The 21049-nt window shown below is 47.5% G+C and overlaps 1 pseudogene; it reads left to right on the top strand.

Annotated features, from left to right (window-relative positions):
- Positions 1–2150: 2150 nt before the first annotated feature.
- Positions 2151–21049, top strand: part of LOC139241180 (zinc finger protein 850-like) — a 269295-nt pseudogene continuing 250396 nt past the window's right edge.

The raw sequence follows: 21049 nt of genomic DNA, 5'->3' as shown, positions 1-21049 counted from the left end.
ATGGTATAGTTATACGCTGATAGCGCGAGTGCCCACCTTTGTATGTGGGCTGAGGCATTAGTATTTATCTCCTTGTTTTCAGCGAACAGGGATATGAGGGGCTTGTGATCGGTTTCCAGCTCAAATTTGAGGCCAGGTACTGATGCATTTTCTTTACCCCGAACACACATGCTAATGCCTCTTTCTCAATCATGCTATAGGCCCTCTCGGCCTTAGACAAGCTCCTGAAGGCACAGGCGACAGGTTGCAACTTCCCCGCAACGTTAGCTTGTTGTAATACACACCCGACTCCGTATGACGATGCATCACGTGCTAGCACAAGTCTTTTACACGGGTTATACAATACAAGCAGCTTGTTGGAGCATAAAATGTTTCTGGCTTTCTCAAAAGCAATTACTTGTTTTTTTTCCCCATACCCAGTTCTCACCTTTACGCAATAATACATGTAGGGGCTCTAAGAGGGTGCTTAAACCCGGTAGGAAGTTACCAAAATAGTTGAGGAGTCCCAGGAACAACTGCAGCTCCGTGACGTTCTGTGGCCTGGGCGCGTTCCTGATAGCCTCTGTCTTAGCATCTGTGGGCCGAATGCCGTCCGCTGCGATCTTTCTCCCCAAAAACTCCACTTCTGTTGCCATGAAGACGCATTTCGACCTCTTCAGCCGCAGCCCAACGCGATCCAGTCGCTGGAGGACTTCCTCCAGGTTTTGTAGGTACTCGACGGTGTCCCGATCCATGACCAATATGTCGGGTTAAGAGGCTCCTGAACCAGTGTACACAGCTCCTCATACAACTTATCTGTGGGTTTCACTGGAGCCAGAAGATTCTTCATGAGGCTGTAGGTCGGTGCCCCGCAGACTGTGAGGAGGACCGCTCTCCTTTTTGCAGCGCTTCCTTCTCCGTTCAGCTCGTTGGCTACAAAGTACTGGTCTAGCTGTTCGACATAGGCCTCCCAGTCCTCACCCACTGGGAACTTCTCCAGGATGCCCACAGTTTGCTGCATTTTTGCGTTGGATTTGTATATTCGTCGCCAGTTATTGTGTTCCTAACACAGATGAGACTGCACACAGGGAGGTTAGTCTTTAATAAGACACTCCAGAGTGAGGAACAGGCCTTCGGGGCCGGCTTATATACAGTGCTCCCAAGGGATGCTGGGATCCCTTGGGACTTCAGGGGATGTGCCCCCTGGTGGCGGAACATGGGAGTGCATGCTTTACAGATACACAACATTCTTGCTATTGAGGGAGTGCAGCGAAGGTTCACCAGACTGATTCCCGGGATGACAGGACTGACCTATCAAGAAAGACTGGATCAACTGGGCTTGTATTCACTGGAGTTCAGAAGAATGAGAGGGGACCTCATAGAAACGTTTAAAATTCTGATGGGGTTAGACAGGTTAGATGCAGGAAGAATGTTCCCAATGTTGGGGAAGTCCAGAACCAGGGGACACAGTCTACGGATAAGGGGGAAGCCATTTAGGACCGAGATGAGGAGGAATTTCTTCACCCAGAGAGTGGTGAACCTGTGGAATTCTCTATCACAGAAAGTTGTTGAGGCCAATTCACTAAATATATTCAAAAAGGAGTTAGATGAAGTCCAAACTACTAGGGGAATCAAGGGGTATGGTGAGAAACAGGAACGGGGTACTGAAGTTGCATGTTCAGCCATGAACTCATTGAATGGCGGTGCAGGCTAGAAGGGCCGAATGGCCTACTGCACCCAGTTTCTATGTTTCTCTGCTCCTGGCCCAGGGACAGGCCGCGCATGCGCCCTACTACCCCGAGCCTCCCAATATGACGGCCGTTGCCGGGGGACTGTCACCGGGAGTAAGCCCCGCAGCTGCCGCTCGGGGAAAGGCCAGAGGCCCAGAGCGGGTGTGTGTGAAGCGGATAATGCGGAGTGTTGTCTCTCGGGCCGGCAGGGCCCATCTCTCAGCCGCTGCCTCAGACACAGCCGCCCCACTGCGCATGCTCAGCTCACACTGACCGGGTGATTGACGGCGGCTCCGGACCAATAGGAAGAGCGGGGGCGGCGCTGGAGGACCGAGCGGGCGGTTGGTCCTCCAACCAATCGGAGTGAGGGGCGGGGCTTACGGACCCCAGTGGGCGGGGCTGAGCCCGGATCTCTCGCACTGAGCATGTGCGGGTGGCGGCGGCGGCAACAGTTGCTGGAGCCCGGATGATGTGGGACACGAGACGGTCGGTTGTCGGCGCGGGGCAGGAATTGGAGCCGTGAGTGGGGCTGGTGAGCTTCATAAACCCCTGGTGTAGGGCCCAATAACAGCCCAGAGGCTGAGCCCGGCTTTGTGCCGCCCGCCCGCCCGCGGGGACAGGTCCGGGTCAGCGGGGTCACTGGCCGCCAACTTGCACAGGTTCAAGGCGCATGCGCGGCCACCTTGTTGCAGGAACCAAGAGATTGAGCAAATGGTGAGCTGAGACAGGGGCCGAGGCAGCCAGAGTCAGCTCTGCAAATATTGTCCCTTCAGTATTTATCCAATTCACGTTTGAAAGTTACTATTGAATCTGCTTCCACCACCCTATCAGGCAATGCATTCCAGATTGCAACAATTCTCTGCTTATAAAATGTTTCCTCATGTCGCCTCTGCTTCTTTTGCCAATCACCTGAACTCTGTGTCCTCTGGTTACCGACCCTTCTGCCACTGGAAAGTGTTTCTCCTTATTTAGTCTATTAAAACCGTTCATGATTTTGAACACTCTAATAAATCTCCTCTTAACCTTTTCTGCTCCAAGGAGAATAACTGCAGCTTCTCCACATAACTGAAGTCCCTCATCCTTTGTACCATTCTAGTAAATCTCTTCTGCACCCTCTAAGGTGGAGACATCCTTCTGAAAGTGTGGTGCCCAGAATTGAACAAAGTGTGTCAGCTGAGGCCTAACCAGTGTTTATAAAGGTTGAGCATAACTAAACACAAATGCTGATATTTGTGTGATGGGTTTAGACGGCCGAGGTTTATCCAGACAGTTGGATGTGAGCTGAAACATGTGCACTTGGAGCGGGGAGCCAGGGACGCTGTGTAACTGGGCACAGACACTCTGCGCAGCCCACACATTGCTTGTTTCCCACTTGGCCCAAAATAAATAAAGTAATTGCAACAATTCATTTGATTTGACATTAAATAGTTTTGTTTATAAATTTAATCATGCTTCTCTAATTTTATTTCTTAACTCAGATTAACAGCCTTATTCCATTGCTTCCTCTGAACCCCTCAACTTCATCTGTCAGCGTAATGTTGGCGAGTGGTGATTGATTGTCCTGGGAACCAACAGGAAGAGAGCTCAGAGGCCGGAGGGCCCAAGGAGCAGCGTGTTCTGCAACCAATCGCGGGGCTTGAGGGGTGGCTCCTGAGTCGGCCTGTCAGGTGAGTCAGTGTGAACCCCTGTTAAACTATTCATCTTTTACAAGTTAAATCGAGATTCAAATGCTTCATTGCCAAATGGACCAGGTGTTTGAAGGTCATTAATTTCCCTCATGTTGCTGTTAGTTAAAGGTACAGAGATTAATTTCCCCTCATTTAGTAGTTAAACAAAAATCCTTCCTGTTAATAGTGAGTCACATTCTGCACTGGGGGAGGTGGCTGGTGGCTTCAGCCTTAAAAATACTCCTCCTCTTGTTCAAATCCCTCCAAGGCCTTGCCCCTCGCTATCTCTGTAACCTCCTCCAGCCCACCAACCCTCTTAATACGGAGAAACAATTTTCAGTGTCAGAAGGCTTGGTAACCAAAGGACACAGTATTAAGGTGATTGGCAAATGAACCAGATGCTACATGAGGGTAAAAAATTAAGCAGCGAGAGGTTATGGCCTGGAACGCACTGCCTGTAAGGGTGGTGGAAGCAGGTTCACTCATTATTTTCAAAAGAGATAAATACTTGAGTTTAAAACATTAACAGCGTTATGAGGCAAGAGCAGGGGAGTGTGTCTAATGCTACAGCTGAGGAGGGGGCAAGAGAGGAAAGAATGTTCCAGAGAAACTAGAACTGTCGGTTCAGAATTTCTATCCTGGGCAGGGCTGCTCAGTCCCGTGTAATGTACATCCTGGGCCATGTGGAAAGTCCTGGACGACCACGTTGCGGGAAGTGTCACCAGCTGGACCAGCTCGCGCTCCGGGTTTCGGAGCTTGAGCGGCGGCTGGCGTCACTACAGTGCATCCGCGAGGCTGAGAACTTCGTGGATAGAACGTTTCAGGAGGTGGTCACCCCGCAGCTTACGAGTGTGCAGGCATAGAGGGAATGGGAGACCGCCAGTCAGAAGAGTAGTGCAAGAGTCCCCTGAGGGCATCTCTCTCTCTAACCAGTATTCTGTTCTGAGTATCGGTGAGGGCGATGGTTCCTCTGGGGGATTACAGCCAAAGCCAAGTCTGCAGCACCACAGGTGGCTTAGCTGCACGGGGGCAGGGTGGGGGGGGGGGGAGAAAAGTGGAAATGCAACAGTGGTAGGGGATTCGATAGTTAGGGGAGCAGGCAGGCCTTTTCAGCGGCCGCAGACGTGACTCCAGGATGGTATGTTGCCTCCCTCGTCCCAGGATCAAGGATGTCAGTGAGTGGCTAAAGGACATTCTGGGGGGAGGGGGTAGGATGAATAGCCAGAGGTCGTGGTCCATATCGGCACCAATGATATAGGTAGAAAGAGGGATGAGGTCCGACAGTCAGAGTTTAATCGGTAAAAGATTAAAAAGCAGGACCTCAAAGGTAGTAATCTCCGGATTACTCCCGGTGCTACGTGCTAGTGCATACAGAAATAGGTGGATAGAACAGATGGATGTGTGGCTGGAGAGATGGTGCAGGAGGGTTGGCTTTAGATTCCTGAGACATTGGGACCGTTTCTGGGGGAGGTGGGACCAATACAAGCTGGACAGGTTGCACCTCAACAGGGCCGGGACCAATATCCTCACCGGGGTGTTTGCTAGAGGGTTTAAACTAGCTTGGCGGGGGATGGGAAACTGAAAGTAGATTCGGAAGGGAGAGAAGAAAAGCTGGAATGGAAGGCAGAAATTTAGTAAGTGAGTGGAAGGCAGAGGAAACAAAGGCTAGAAAATAGACAACAAGGGAGTTTGGCCATGCTAAATGGTATATACAAGGAGTTTAGGGAATAAGGCAGATGAGCTGAGAGTACAGATAGACACGGAGTATAATATAGCTATTACTGAGACACGGTTAAAAGAAGAGCAGGAATGGCAGCTCAACATTCCTGGTTACGGGGTTTTTAGACGAGATAGAGAGGAGGATAAAAAAAGGAGTGAGGGGGGGTCGCAGTATTAATTAAAGTAATAATTATAGCAGTGAGGAGGGATGATATGTTTAAAGGATCATCAAATGAGGCCATATGGGTTGAAGCGAAGAATAAAAAAGGGGCAGTCACATTGGGGGTCTATAGTACACTCCCAGCAAACAGTCCGAGGGAGATAGATGAGCAAGTATGTCGGCACATTTCTGAGAAGTGCAAAAACAATAGAAATAGAAATCTTTCGCGCCGAAGGAGGCCACTTCGGCCCATCGTGTCCGCGCCGGCCGACAAAGAGCCACACAGCCCTCGGTCAGCAGCCCTGAGGGTTACATATAAACCTATGAACAGTGATAGGGCAGTAATAGCCAGGGATTTCAACTATCTTAATATTAACTGGGATAGATTTAGTGTGAAAAGTATAGAGAGAGCAGAATTCTTGAAATGCATTCAGGAGAACTTTTTTGGCCAGTATGTAACAAGCCCAACAAGAGAGGGTGCAGTTCTGGACTTTGTTTTAGGGAATGAAGCTGGGCAGGTGGAAGGGGTGTCAGTGGGAGAGTATTCTGGTGGTAGAGATCGTAATTCAGTTAGATTTAGGGTCGTTATGGAAAAGGACAAAGATAGACCAGGAATAAAGCTTCTCAATTGGGGAAAAACTAATGTTACTTACCCGAGATGTGATTTAGCCAAAGTGGACTGGAAACAGCTACTTGAAGGTAAATCAGTGTCAGAGCAGTGGGAGGCATTCAAGGAGGAGATAGTGAGGGTTCAGAGCAAGTATGTCCCCTTAAAGAAAGAGGGTTGGACGAACAAATCTAGAGCCCGCCCTCGGATGTCAAGGGCATAAAGGTTAGGATAAAGAAAAAAAGGGAGGCTTATGACAGATACCGAGGGCTAAATACTGCAAATCTCTCAATTGTCCGGTTCCCCAGGGGATTGGGCTATGCCGGGTGAACGATTTCTTCGTTAGAGCGAGTTGACATTGCCATTAATGCTTACAGTACTGCAGGTGTACTCTAACCAATAGCTGTAGCGTATCTTCTAATCCTTGAATTCTAGTCCTCTAGATCTAAAGACCATTAGGCTTCTTGATTACTTCCTGTAAATATTCGTGGTATTTTAATGAATTATGAGAGGCAATGGACCTGTGTGTGAGCAGCAGCGGGAGCTGAGGCAAGGCAGAGCGCTTAAAAGCAAGGCTCAACAGGCAACATTCGAAAGGAACATCAGAGTTTCAACGTGATGTCACACACACGGAATTTTAAATGCTGTTACAACTGTTTCCCGTTGCATCCGTTGCAGATAATCGAGAGTTGCCTGTACTGCAGAATCTCTCTCGGAGTATAGAAAGTGTAGGGTTGAAATTATAAAAGAAATTAGGAAAGCAAAGAGAGAGCATGAACAAATATTAGCAAGTAAAATTAAGAAAAAGCCAAAGCTGTTTTATAAATACATTCAGAGCAAGAAGATAACTAAAGGAAGTGTAGGGCCTATTAGGGACCATAAAGGTAACCTGTAAGTGGAGGTGGAAGATGTGGGTATGGTTCTTAATGAATATTTTGCATCTGCTTTCACAAGAGAGAGGCGATGCAGACATTGTTTCACTCCTCCTCCCTGATTGCAAAGAAAATAGGTGCAGGAGTAGGCCATTCGGCCCTTCGAGCCTGCACCACCATTCACTATGATCATGGCTGATCATGCAACTTCAGTACCCCATTCCTGCTTTTCTCCATACCCCTTGATCCCTTTAGCCGTAAGATCCACATCTAACTCCCTTTTGAATATATCTAACAAACTGGCCTCAACAACTCTCTGTGGTAGAGAATTCTACAGGTTAACAATTCTTTGAGTGAAGAAGTTTCTCCTCATCTCAGTCCTAAATGGCTTACCCCTTATCCTTAGACTGGACTTCCCCAACATTGGGAACATTCTTCCTGCATCTAACCTGTCCAGTCTCGTCAGAATTTTATATGTTTCGATGAGATCCCCTCTCATTCTTCTAAACTCCAGTGAATATAAGCCTAGTCGATCCAGTCTTTCTTCATATGTCAGTCCTGCCATCCCGGGAATCAGTCTGGTAAACCTTCGCTGCACTCCCTCAATAGCAAGAATGTTCTTCCTCAGATTAGGAGACCAAAACTGTACACACTACTCAAGGTGTGGCCTCTCCAAGGCCCTGTACAACTGTAGCAACACCTCCCTGCTCCTATACTCAAATCCCCTCGCTATGAAGGCCAACATACCATTTGCCGCCTTCACCACCTGCTGTATCTGTATGCCAACTTTCAATGACTGATGTACCATGACACGCAGGTCTCGTTGCACATCCCCTTTTCCTAACCTGTCACCATTCAGATAATATTCTGCCTTCCTGTTTTTGCCACCAAAGTGAACGACGTCACATTTATCTACGTTATACTGCATCTGCCATGCATTTGCCCACTCACCTAACCTGTACAAGTCACCCCACAGCCTCTTCGCATCCTCCTCACAGCTTACACTGCTACCCAGCTTTGTGTCATCTGCAAATTTGGAGATATTACATTCAATTCCTTCGTCTAAATCATTAATGTATATTGTAAATAGCTGGGGTCCCAGCATTGAACCTTGCGGTACCCCACTAATCGCTGCCTGCCATTCTGAAAAGGACCCGTTTATTCCTACTCTTTGCTTCTTGTCTGCCAACCAGTTCTCTATCCACGTCAATACATTACCCCCAATACCATGTGCTTTAATTTTGCACACTAATCTCTTGTGTGGGACCTTGTCAGAAGCCTTTTGAAAGTAAAATACACCACATCCACTGGTTCTCTCTTGTCCACTCTACTAGTTACATCCTCAAAAAATTCTAGAGGATTTGTCGAGCATGATTTCCCTTTCATAAATCCATGTTGACTTGAACCGATCCTACCACTGCTTTCCAAATGCGATATTACTACATCTTTAATAATTGATTCCAACATTTTCCCCACTACTGATGTCATGCTAACCGGTCTATAATTCCCTGTTTTCTCTCTCCCTCCCTTTTTTAAAAGTGGGGTTACATTCGCTACCCTCCAATCCAGAATCAGTAGAATGTTGGAAAATGACCACCAATGCATCCACTATTTCTAGGGCCACTTCCTTAAGTATTCTGGGATGCAGACTATCAGGCCCTGGGGATTTATCGGCCTTCAATCCCATCAATTTCCCGAACACAATTTCCTGACTAATAAGGATTTCCTTCAGTTCCTCCTCCTCGCTAGACCCTCGGTGCCCTAGTATTTCCGGAAGGTTATTTGTGTCTTCCTTAGTGAGGACAGAACCGAAGTATTTGTTCAATTGGTCTGCCATTTCTTTGTTCCCCATTATGAATTCACTTGATTCTGACTGCAAGGGACCTACATTTAACTTCACTAATCTTTTTCTCTTCACGTATCTATAGAAGCTTTAGCAGTCAGTTTTTATGTTCCCTGCAAGCTTACTCTCCTACTCTATTTCCCCCCTCCTAATTAAACCCTTTGTCCTCCTCTGCTGAATTCTAAATTTCTCCCAATCCTCAGGTTTGCTGCTTTTTCTGGCCCATTTATATGCCTCTTCCTTGGATTTAACACCATCCCTAATTTCCCTTGTTAGCCACGGTTGAGCCACCTTCCCGGTTTTATTTTTATGCCATACAGGGATGTATAATTGTTGAAGTTCATCTATATGATCTTTAAATGTCTGCCATTGCCTATCCACCGTCAACCCTTTAAGTATCATTCTCTAATCTATCCTAGCCAATTCACGCCTCATACCATTGAAGTTACCTTTCTTTAAGTTCAGGACCCTAGTCTCTGAATTAACTGTGTTACTCTCCATCTTAATGAAGAATTCTACCATATTATGGTCACTCTTCCCCAAGGGGCCTCGCACAACAAGATTGCTAATTAATCCTCTCTCATTACACGATGGCCAGCTCTCTAGTTGATTCCTCGACAATTGGTCTAGAAAACCATCCCTTATACACTCCAGGAAATCCTCTTCCACTGTATTGCTACCAGTTTGGTTAGCCCAATATATGCGGATTAAAGTCACCCATGATAACTGCTGTACCTTTATTGCACACATCCCTAATTTCTTGTTTGATGCTGTCCCCAACCTCACTCCTACTGTTTGGTGGTCTGTACACAACTCACTCTAGCGTTTTCTGCCCTTTGGTGTTCCGCAGCTCTACCCATACAGATTCCACATCATCCACGCTAATGTCTTTCCTTACTATTGTGTTAATCTCCTCTTTAACCAGCAATGCTACCCCACCTTCTTTTCCTTCCTGTCTATCCTTCCTGAATATTGAATACGCCTGGATGTTGCATTCCCACCCTTGGTCACCCTGGAGCCATGTCTCCATAATCCCAATTACATCATATCCGTTGACAGCTTTCTGCGCAGTTAATTCATCCACCTTATTACAATGCTCCTCGCGTTGAGACACAGAGCCATCAGGCTTGTTTTTTTAACACTCTTTGTCCTTTTTAGAATTATGTTGCAATGTGGCCCTTTTTGATTTTTTGCCTTAGACATCATGTCAAGATCTGAGAGTCAATCGATTTATCAAGACCTGAATATCATCGGCCTTCCAAAGTGGAAGGAGAAATGTTTGTCTGTTCTGCCTGTGGGAAAGGATTTCAAATGTAAGTGTGACTGGAAAAGCACCGAGACACACACACACACCCGAGTGAGAGTGTTCCAGTGCACTGCCTGTGGAAAGAGCTTTAACTAGTTACACAGCCTGAAAAAACATCGCACCATTCACAGCGTGGAGAAACTGTAAACGTGTTGTGTGTGTGGGGGAGGCTTCAACTGATCATCCAACCATGGAGAGTCACAAGGATACCCGCACCATGGAGAAACCGTGGAAATGTGGTGACTGTGGGAAAGTATTCAGATCATCGTCTGAGCTGGAAATTCATCGACGCATTCACACTGGGGAGAGGCCGTTCACCTGCTCTGTGTGTGGGAAGGGATTCACTCGGTCATCCCACCTGAAGACACACCAGCGAGTTCATACTGGGGAGAGACCTTTTAAATGTTCGGACTGCGGGAAATGCTTTAAAGGTTCCGGGCACCTGAGGCGCCATAAACTTGTTCACACTGGGGAGAGACCGTTCACCAGTTCTGAGTGTGGGAAGGAATTCACTCGGTCATGCAGCCTCACTGCACACCAACTTTTTCACACCAGTAAGAGGCCTTTGAAATGTTCTGACTGTGAGAAGAGCTTTAAATCCAAAACGGACCTACTGATATACCAGCGAGTTCACACTGGGGAGAGGCCGTTCACCTGCTCTGAGTGTGGGAAGGGATTCACTCTGTCATCTCACCTGCTGAAACACCAGCGAGTTCCTAAGTTACTGCAGGCTTGGATTCTGCTGTTAATTACATCGGAACTGAATCGTGTTCATTCTGACAATTGGGCTGTGTTTCCCCTGTAACTGGGCTGGAGTTTAATTTTCTGGATATCTGACAAATAAATCAGCTTTGGTTCCAACACAGTGTGTCGATTCCTTGATTTCTCCAATATAAGAGGAGGCTAATTGATATCTTGTTACCAACTGTTCCTGCTGTATCTGTCCTGGGAGTATTTGATGGGACAGTGTAGAGGGAGCTTTACTCTGTATCTAACCTGTGCTGTACCTGACTGCAGAATGCTTCAGGCAGACACTCGGTGCTCAGAATACCCCATTCCCCGGCACTGACATCCATCACCTCGATGAGAACATCATTTAACCCAAAGATAGAAACCCATCAGTTCTTCCCCTGGACACAGATGCGGAGGGACAGTGAGCGTCCCGAACATTGTTGTACAGAGTGCTCGATAGCTCATCCCTGGGTCTGAGCCTTTTGGTGATGATTTGAATTTGATGCCCTCGAGTTACTGACTCACCGACTGGTGCAAATAGTTTTTCCTCATTTTCCTGATCAAATTTTGAACACCTCCCTCAGATCTCCAAGTACCTTTTGTTCTAATGAAAAGAGCCTCAATTCCCCCAATGTCCCCTGATAACTAAAGCCTCTCTTCCCTGGTATCATCTCAGTGAATCTCTCTGCACCCTCTCCATGGTCTCCACATTCTTCCTGATGTAAGATCCCCAAAACCTGACAATATTTGAACTGCACGCTAACCAATGTTTTGTACAGGTTTACATGATCTCTGCCCTTTTGTACTCCACACTCCTATTTATAAAACCTAGGACCCCATGTGCTTTACTGTTGGAATCTGTAATCAGATTAGGGGAAAGAACAGGGTTTGTCTTTTAGTAACCACAATATTAGCTTAAACCAGAGTGAGTAACACAATAGATTAGATTATAATGTGTGATGTTTATACCCATAACTGTAGATAGTTTAGGGATATTGAGAAAATTACTGAAGAAAAGTAGCTGCTGGGAACCAGGGAAAGTGTCCTTGTAAATCACAGATTAGAGAAGTTCCAGCTGTCTTTTCCTCACTTCCTGCCCAAACCCAGCAGAGAAGACAAAGAAGAGTCCGGTGCCAGAGGTGGATCAGTGCAGGGTATAAAAGTGAGGGGAGACTGATGTAAGGGGGCAGTCGGGACTGGAGACACCGGAGATCAAGCTCAGGGCGCCCGAGGTTCCATCCAGCTGGCTGACCTGGTGTCAGTTACTGTGGACACACGGGACTTGATGTGGTAGAGCACAGAGAATCTGGTCAAATTATATTAAGCTATTAAAGTTGCTAATAATAATCATTGTCTATCTCCACCTTTAAATATATTCAGAGTTTTGAGCGATAGGGAGTGAAGGATTATGGGGAGCGGGCAGGGAAGTGGAGTTGAGGCCAGGATCAGATCAGCCATGATCTTATTAAATGGTGGAGCAGGCTCGAGGGGCCAGATGGCCTACTCCTGCTCCTGTTTCTTGTGTTCTAACACTAGACTCTAGATCCTCAATGACCAGGAATTAGCTCGAATCTTACAACCCGAAATCTCTGCTCCTCTACTCCATTGAAAGTTTTACCATTTAATGTACTTTTCCTCCCAAAATCTATCTCAGCACATTTTTCTGCATTAAATTTCATTTCACATCTACCTGCCCCAATTACTAACCTGTGTATTGACAATGAAGCCACTTAAAGTTCACTTCACAGTTGGCCATGGGCCCTTTTTGGCATTCCCTGGAGATTTTGATCGTGTGCCCCATACACCCAAGCCCAGGTCATTTCTCTACATTGAGCAGAGCAATGGTCCCAACACTGACCCTGGGGACACCACTGTTTACATCTCTCCAGTCTGAAGAACATCCATTAACCGCTACTCTGTGTTTTCTACCCTTTACCCAACTTCCTCTCCACGCTGCCCCACTCCCTTTAACACAGTGAGCCTTACTTTGATCAACAAGCCTCCTGTCCGGCACCTTATCAAACACCACCTGACAATCCATCTACACAACATCCCCTGCATTTCCTTTCTCACTGCACGGTGTTATTTCCTGAAATAATCCCTGCTGTCTGTCCTGAATGAATCCATTTCACTACCAAACGTTGCAATGTATGCTCCACCTCACAGGGTTCCATCTGTTTAAAGCCACAACAGAAAGGTCCAGTTTCCTCCTGGAGTTTGAGAGAAATCAGCTTTAACAATGGGGCAGAGTTTTAGCCAATGAGGGAGATCTGGGCTCAGCCCCGCCCACTGGGTGCTGCCCCTCACACTGATTGGTTGGAGGACCATCCGATAACTAGCTCTGGCCCCGCCCCACTCTTCCTAACCCCTGGGGGGTCTTCACACACACCCCGAGCATAGGCCCAGGCCCGAGAGACAACACTCCGCATTATCCGCCTCCCCACAACGACCCGCCAGTTTCAGACACAAACTCCGGGACAACCCGGAAGTACCAGGAAATCCCCAGCGAGGCAGGGAGTGTCTGTAAATGGAGGAGAAATGGGGACTGGTCAGGGAGTGTCTGTAAATGGAGGATAAATGACTATTTTTATAAACAAATGTATCAGTGATTTTAATGGGACTCTTCCCGTGTCCCAGCTCCTGTAAATACTGGCTGTAAAGGGACCGGACTCTCAGGAGGTTCCACACTGCTGGCTGCTCATCAGTCAGTGATCTCCCATCACATTAATGTGCTTCTGCTGTGTGTGTTTAATAAAGTGCCAGGAACACTTCACAAACAGTGGGGAACCAGTGAGTGTAGAACTGAACCCAGCCAGAGCCAGCACCTTCAGGGGAGGGGAACCAAAAATTGAGGACACCCCTTCAGGTAACGATACAGGGACTGCAACCTCTCATTGAATATGTACATGGGCCATGGAGTCCTCTAGGCTCCAAAAACCAAACCCAGCCTTGGAGTCTGGGAGGGTGTTAAGAACCGCTCTCTTGCTGCTGAAACTCTCATTCATGCCTTTGTTACCTCTCGACTTGACTACTCCAACTCACTCCTGGCTGGCCTCCCACATTCTACACTACATAAACTTGAGGTCGTCCAAAACTCAGCAGCCCGTGTCCTAACTCGCACCAAGTCACAATCATCCCTGTGCTCTCTGACCTACATTGGCTCCTGGTTAAACAAGGCCTCGATTTCAAAATTCTCCTCCTTGTTTACAAATCACTCCATGGCCTCGCCCCTCCCTGTCTTCTTCAGCCTCACAACCCTACAAGACGTCTGCGCTCCTCAAATTCTGCCCTCTTGAACATCCCTCATTATAACTGCTCAACCATTGGTGGCTATGCTTTCAGCTGTTTGGGCCCCAAGCTCTGGAACTCCCTCCCTAAACCTCTCTGCAAGTCTACCTGTCTTTCCTCCTTTAAGACGCTCCTTAAAACCTACCTCTTTAACCAAGTTTTCGGTCATTCTTCTTTTGTGGCTCAGTGTCAAATTTATCTGTTTTGTCTTAACACCGTTGTGAAGCACCTTGGGATGTTTTACTACGTTAAAGGCGCCATATAAATAAATGTTATAAAAACCGTTGCACACGAGTGCTCCGTGCAACACTCTCCACCCCAGATCCCCAATGGTGCAGGGAAGGACCCCTGTGTAGAGAGCCCTTCATTGTGGACCCTCGCCCCCGCTGGACAACAAGGTGACCCACGATTGTGACTGAAACTGGGCAATGAACAAAATTCATCAATCAATGTCACAGAAACCCGAGAGCCCGGGTTCTCAGCCCTGGAGCCAAGTACGCTGGCCACCACTTTTACATCACTAACTCGCACCTTAGGCCTGGCTCAGTCACTAAATGCTTTCTAACTGTGATTCTAACTCTGATGGAAAGCTATGAGGCCTCATTTTATTGTGCGACCCGAGAGGCTTTTAATGGCTTTAATAAACTGGCACTAAGATTTTTATTTTAAAAACTGGAAAGTGGTGAAAAACGGCAATCGGGCTGCCTCAAAACTCAGAAAAATCCACTTCATCAGCACCCTGACACAGGACTCAATATCCACCCCCTTCACCACTGGTGCATGTGTCTGCAGTATGTACCGTCTCACAAAATGACCACGGTCAGGTCGTGTGGAGTCAAAGGTCAGGTAACATTGGATGGAAATATGGCAACAAACTGCCCTCAACTCCAACAAATTATTTCTGCTTTGCAGCCATCTCTCCATCCATTCTGCTGCCTGGCCCTTCACTCCACACGGCCTGACCTTGGTCATCTTGTAAATCTTACATACTGTTGTGGGTAGCAAGCTGGTTACAAAACAGGAAACAGAGAGTAGGGGTTAAGAGTAGCTACTCAGACTGGCAATAGGTGGGAGGTGGTGTTCCCAGGGATCAGTGCTGGGACCACTGTTCTGGCAAGAGGTGGGAGGTGGTGTTCCCCAAGGATCGGTGCTGGGACCGCTGTTGTTCACCATTTACATAAAGGATTTGGACTCGGGGAATCAGAAGTACAATTTCTACATTTTTAGATGACACAAATTGGGAGGTAGAGTTAATACTGAGGAAGACTGTGACAAGATGCAAGACATTAATAAGTTTTCAGAATGTGTGTATAATTGGGAAATGAATTTCAGTGTAGATCAGTGAGAGGTGGTGTGTTTTGGTAGGAAGAATAAGGAGGCCACATTCTATTTGGAAAATAATTCTAAATGGGGCAGAGGAGCCAAGGGATCGAGGGGTACAGATACACAACTCACTAAAAGTAGCGACGCGGGTTAATACGGCCTTTTATAAAAGCAAACAAAGCGCTGGGGTTCATTTCTAAAGGAGCCTTCTGTTCCGAGCCGAGGAGCTCTGAAGCCTGGGAGAGAGGGGCTGGGACACATTTCTTACACACCTCAAGATTAACCAGCACGGCGAGTTTGCTGTCAGTGCAGAGAGACGAGAAAGACCAAAGTGCCGTTTGGCCCTCAAGGACTGTGTCCAGGCTGAAGTTCTGTTCCCACCGTACGATCCTCCCCCAGATTGTCCTCTCTGAGCCCCGACTGTCAGAATGAAGACGGTTCGGTCCGGGATGTGATGTGATTCCATCCCCTGCATTCACTTGTGAACTCACTGCTGTGTCAAGCGGATAATGCGGAGTGTTCTCTCTCGGTGTGTGTGAAGCACGCGTCCCCCCGGGGTTTATTAACCCGCTGCCTCAGACACAGCCGCCCCACCGCGCATGCTCAGCTCACACTGCCCGGGTGGTTGACAGCGGCTCCGGACCAATAGGAAGAAAGGGGGCGGGGCTGGAGGACCGAGCGGGCGGTTGGTCCTCCAATCAATCGGAGTGTGCGAGGCTTGCTGCCCCCCCCCCCAGTGGGCGGGGCTCAACCCGGATCTCTCGCACTGAGCATGTGCGGGCGGTGGCGGCGGCGACAGTTGCTGGAGCCCGGATGATGTGGGAAACGAGACGGTCGGTTGTCGGCGCGGGGCAGGAATTGGAGCCGCGAGTGGGGCTGGTGAGCTTCATAAACCCCTGGTGTAGGGCCCAATAACAGCCCAGAGGCTGAGCCCGGCTTTGTGCCGCCCGCCCGCCCGCGGGGACAGGTCCGGGTCAGCGGGGTCACTGGCCGCCAACTTGCACAGGTTCAAGGCGCATGCGCGGCCACCTTGTTGCAGGAACCAAGAGATTGAGCAAATGGTGAGCTGAGACAGGGGCCGAGGCAGCCAGAGTCAGCTCTGCAAATATTGTCCCTTCAGTATTTATCCAATTCACGTTTGAAAGTTACTATTGAATCTGCTTCCACCACCCTATCAGGCAATGCATTCCAGATTGCAACAACTCGCTGCTTATAAAATGTTTCCTCATGTCGCCTCTGCTTCTTTTGCCAATCACCTGAACTCTGTGTCCTCTGGTTACCGACCCTTCTGCCACTGGAAAGTGTTTCTCCTTATTTAGTCTATTAAAACTGTTCATGATTTTGAACACTCTAATAAATCTCCTCTTAAACTTTTCTGCTCCAAGGAGAATAACTGCAGCTTCTCCAGTATCTCCACATAACTGAAGTCCCTCATCCTTTGTACCATTCTAGTAAATCTCTTCTGCACCCTCTCTAAGGTGTAGGCATCCTTCTGAAAGTGTGGTGCCCAGAATTGAACACAGTATGTCAGCTGAAGCCTAACCAGTGTTTATAAAGGTTGAGCATAACTAAACACAAATGCTGATATTTGTGTGATGGGTTTAGACGGCTGAGGTTTATCCAGTCAGGTGGATGTGAGCTGAAACATGTGCACTTGGAGCGGGGAGCCAGGGATACACTGTGTAACTGGGCACAGACACTCTGCACAGCCCACACATCACTTGTTTCCCACTTGGCCCAAAATAAATAAAGTAATTGCAACAATTCATTTGATTTGACGTTAAATAGTTTTGTTTATAGATTTAATCATGCTTCTCTAATTTTATTTCTTAACTCAGATTCCCCGCCTCATTTTATTTCTTCCTCTGAGCCTCTCAACTTCATCTGTCAGCGTAATGTTGGTGAGTGGTGATTGATTGCTCTGGGAACCAACAGGAAGAGAGCTCAGAGGCCGGAGGGCCCAGGGAGCAGCGTGTTCTGCAACCAATCACGGTGCTTGAGGGGTGGATCCTGAGTCGGCCTGTCAGGTGAGTCTGTGTGAACCCCTGTTAAACTATTCATTTTTTAAAAATTAAATCGAGATTCAAACACTTCAGTGCCAAGTGGACCAGGTGTTTGAAGGTCATTCATTTCCCTCATGTTGTTGTTAGTTAAAGGTACAGAGATTGATTTCCCCTCATTATGCATCTTTAGTAGTTAAACAAAAATCCTTCCTGTTAGTGAGTGACATTCTGCACTAGAGGAGATGGCTGTTGGCTTCAGCCTTTAAAATACTCCTCCTCTTGTTCAAATCCCTCCAAGGCCTCACCCCTCCCCATCTCTGTAACCTCCTCCAGCCCACCTACCCTCTTAATACAGAGAAACAATTTTCAGTGTCAGAAGGCCCGGTAACCAGAGGACACGGATTTAAGGTGATTGGCAAATGAACCAGATGCTACATGAGGGTAAAAAATTAAGCAGCGAGGGGTTATGGCCTGGAACGCACTGCCTGTAAAGGTGGTGGAAGCAGGTTCACTAGTAACTTTTAAAAGGGATAAATACTTGAGTTGAAACATTAGCAGCGTTATGAAGCAGGGGGAGTGGGTCGAATTCTATAGCTGAGGAGGGGCAAGAGAGGAAAGAATGTTCCAGAGAAACTAGAACTGTCTGTTCAGAATTTCTATCCTGGGCAGGGCCGCTCAGTCCCATGGATGTACATCCTCGGCCATGTGGGAAGTCCTGGACGATCACATTGTGGGAAGTGTCACCAGCTGGACCAGCTCGCGCTCCGGGTTTCGGAGCTTGAGCGACGGCTGGCGTCACTGCAGTGCATCCGCGAGGCTGAGAACTTCGTGGATAGCACGTTTCAGGAGGTGGTCACCTGTCAGCTTAACAGGCAGAGAGGGAATGGGTAACCGCCAGACAGAAAAGGAGGACCAGGCAAGTAGTGCAAGAGTCCCCTGAGGGCATCTCGCTCTCCAACCAGTATTCTGTTCTGAGTACTGGTGGGGGCGATGGTTCCTCTGGGGGATTACAGCCAGAGCCAAGTCCGCAGCACCACGGGTGGCTTAGCTGTGGGGGGTGGGGGGGGCGGGGGGGAAGGGGAGAAAGAAGAGTGGAAGAGCAACAGTGGTAGGGGATTTAATGGTTAAGGGAGCAGACAGGCGTTTTCAGCGGCCGCAGACATGACTCCAGGATGGTATGTTGCCTCCCTCGTCCCAGGGCCAAGGATGTCAGTGAGTGGCTGCATTCTGGGGGGGGGGGAGGATGAACAGCCAGAGGTTGTGGTTCATATCGGGATCAATGACACAGGTAGAAAAAGGGATGAGGTCCTACAGGCAGAGTTTAGGGAGCTCGGTAAAAGATTAAAAAGCAGGACCTCAAAGGTAGTAATCTCCGGATTACTCCCGGTGCTACGTGCTCGTGCATACAGAAATAGGAGGATAGAGCAGATGGATGGTGTGGCTGGAGAGATGGTGCAGGAGGGTTGGCTTTAGATTCCTGAGGCATTGGGACCAATACAAGCCGGACAGGTTGCACCTCAACAGGGCCGGGACCAATATCCTCACTGGGGTGTTTGCTAGAGGGTTTAAACTAGCTTGGCAGGGGGATGGGGAACTGAAAGTAGATTCGGAAGGGAGAGAAGAAAAGCTGGAATGGAAGGCAGAAATTTAGTAAGTGAGATTGGAAGGCAGAGTGAACAAAGGCTAGAAAATATGGAGTTTGACAGTGCTAAATGGCAGAGTTTTATAAGGAGTCTAGGGAATAAGGCAGATGAGCTGAGAGCACAGATAGACACATGGGAGTATAATATTATAGCTATTACTGAGTCATGGCTAAAAGAAGGGCAGGAATGGCAGCTCAACATTCCTGGCTACGGGGTTTTTAGACGAGATAGAGAGGGGGATAAAAAAGGAGGGGGGGTCGCATTATTAATTAAAGTAATAATTATAGCAGTGAGGAGGGATGATATATTTAAATGATCATCAAATGAGGCCATACGGATTGAACCGAAGGACAAAAAAGGAGCAGTCACATTGCTGGGAGTGTACTATAGACCCCCAAACAGTCAGAGGGAGATAGATGAGCAAGTATGTCGGCACATTTCTGAGAAGTGCAAAAACAATAGAAATAGAAATCCATAGCGCAGGAGGAGGCCATTTCGGCCCATCGTGTCCGCGCCTGCCAACAAAGAGCCACACAGCCCTCGGTCAGCAGCCATGAAGGTTATATGTAAACCAATGAACAGTGATCGGGCAGTAATAGCCAGGGATTTCAACTATCTTAATAGTAACTGGGATAGATTTGGTGTGAAAAGTATAGAGGGAGCAGAATTCTTGAAATGCATTCAGGAGAACTTTTTTAGCCAGTATGTAGCAAGCTGAAACAAGAGAGGGGGCGGTTCTGGACTTTGTTTTAGGGAATGAAACTGGGCAGGTGGAAGGGGTGTCAGTGGGAGAGTATTCTGGTGGTAGGGGTTGTAATTCAGTTAGATTTAGGGTCGTTATGGAAAAGGACAAAGATAGACCAGGAATAAAGCTTCTCAATTGGGGAAAAACTAATGTTACTTACCCGAGATGTGATTTAGCCAAAGTGGACTGGAAACAGCTACTTGAAGGTAAATCAGTGTCAGAGCAGTGGGAGGCATTCAAGGAGGAGATCGTGAGGGTTCAGAGCAAGTATGTCCCCTTAAAGAAAGAGGGTTGGACGAACAAATCTATAGAGCCCCCCCGGATGTCAAGCGGCATACAGGGTAGGATAAAGAAAAAAAGGGAGGCTTATGACAGATACCGAGGGCTAAATACTGCAAATCTCTCGGAATATAGAAAGTGCAGTGTTGAAATTATTTTAAAAAATTAGGAAAGCAAAGAGAGAGCATGAACAAATATTGGCAAGTAAAATCAAGGAAAACCCAAAGATGTTTTATAAATACATTCAGAGCAAGAGAATAACTAAAGGAAGTGTAGGGCCTATTAGGGACCATAAAGGTAACCTGTGTGTGGAGGTGGGTATGGTTCTTAATGAATACTTTGCATCTGCTTTCACAAAAGAGAGAGGCGATGCAGACATTGCAATCAGGGAGGAGGAGTGTGAAATATTAGATGAAATAAACATAGTGAGAGAGGAAGTATTAAGGGGTTTAGCATCTTTTGAAGTTGGATAAATCCCCAGGCCCGGATGAAATGTATCCCAGGCTGTTAAGAGAAGCAAAAGAGGAAATAGCAGAGGCTCTGACCATCATTTTCTAATCCTCTGGTTACAGGTGTGGTGCTGAAGGACTGCTAACGTTGTACAGTTATTTAAAAACGGAGAAAGGGATAGACCGAGTAATTCCACGGCAGTCAGCCTAACCTCGGTGGTGGGAAAACTATTGAAGGGACAGGATAAACCTTCATTTAGAAAGTCACGGTTTATTCAAGGACAGTCAGCATGGATTTGTTAAGGGAAGGTCGTGTCTGACTAACTTGATTGAATTCTTTGAAGAGGTAACCAGGAGGGTCGATGAGGATAGTGCGTCTGATGTGGTGTATATGGATTTTTGCAAGGCTTTTGATAAAGTCCCACGGGGCAGACTAGTCATGAAAGTAAAAGCCCATGGGATCCAAGGCAAAGGGGCAAGTTGGATCCAAAATTAGCTCAGAGGCAACAAGCAAAGGGTAATTGGTTGATGGGTGTTTTTTTGACTGGACGGCTGTTTCCAGTGGGGTTCTGCAGGGCTCAGTACTAGGTCCCTTGCTTTTTGTGGTATATATCAATGATTTGGACTTGAATGTAGGGGTATGCTTAAGAAGTTTGAAGATGATACAAAAGTTGACCGTGTGGTTGATAATGAAGAAGAAAGCT

Source organism: Pristiophorus japonicus, assembly GCF_044704955.1.
Source record: "Pristiophorus japonicus isolate sPriJap1 chromosome 24 unlocalized genomic scaffold, sPriJap1.hap1 SUPER_24_unloc_1, whole genome shotgun sequence".
Classification (NCBI taxonomy): Eukaryota; Metazoa; Chordata; class Chondrichthyes; family Pristiophoridae; genus Pristiophorus; species Pristiophorus japonicus.
Note: the sequence above shows the minus strand (reverse complement) of the source record. Positions and strands in the feature narration are given on the sequence as shown.